Here is a 782-nt window from a genome sequence, read left to right as displayed (position 1 = left end):
CTGTTTATCCAGCATCGACCGCCAGCTGCCCCCATAAGAACCCCTTGAAAGACTGGGGGAGAAAAAGGGGAGGGCGCTGGTTCCAGCTAGATTTGGCAGAGGCATGGCTGCACCCTCCCACACCTGACACAGCGCCTGGCCTTCTGTCAGCGAATGATGTGCATTCGGGCTCTGAAACGGACTTTATTCCGGTCCTCGTCCGATTCATTCTCCACCTGCTGTGATTTTAAGTAACTTTGTTTAGTTGACGGTGTTAGCTGTCATGTAGTTTCTGTCATGTCAGGTGCTGTACCTGTGCCATCTCATGTAACCCTCACTGTAGTCCTACTGCAGTCCCATTTTATGGCTGAAGAAATTGAGGCACAGAGAGGTTAAGTGGTTTCCCTAAGGTCACATAGAGGGGGAGAAAAGTTTCGGAACCAGGTTGCGTTGGCCGGGAATCGAACCCGGGTCAACTGCTTGGAAGGCAGCTATGCTAACCACTATACCACCAACGCCCGGTGTACAAACCGCCCTCCAGATACCTTTAGTAGAAAAGCCAGTTAATTGGTTGGACTATCCCATCCCACCGTGGGGGTGTCTGCCCCTTGCATCGCCCCCGCGCACCGGAAGACGCCGTCCTTGGGACGTTCCACGTCGCGGTCCGCGAGGGCCCTGCCTAAACGTCTCCCCCCAGCGCCGAAGTAGCTTTGGTGCCGGCCGGGGGGTGGCCAATCCCAGGCCGCCGCCTGGGCCGCTCGACTTCCGGGTCAAAGGGGCCTGAGCTGCCTGGTGTCCGCCGC

The 782-nt window shown here is 57.2% G+C and overlaps 1 non-coding gene across 1 annotated transcript; it reads right to left on the bottom strand.

Moving 5' to 3' along the window:
- Positions 1 to 425: 425 nt before the first annotated feature.
- On the bottom strand, positions 426 to 497 carry TRNAG-UCC. Its single transcript has one exon. It is a non-coding gene; the product is annotated as a tRNA-Gly (tRNA).
- Between the last annotated feature and the right edge of the window lie 285 nt (positions 498 to 782).

The sequence above is a fragment of the Pteropus alecto genome, unplaced genomic scaffold (assembly GCF_000325575.1).
Source record: "Pteropus alecto unplaced genomic scaffold, ASM32557v1 scaffold30, whole genome shotgun sequence".
Taxonomy (NCBI): Eukaryota; Metazoa; Chordata; class Mammalia; order Chiroptera; family Pteropodidae; genus Pteropus; species Pteropus alecto.
Note: the sequence above shows the minus strand (reverse complement) of the source record. Positions and strands in the feature narration are given on the sequence as shown.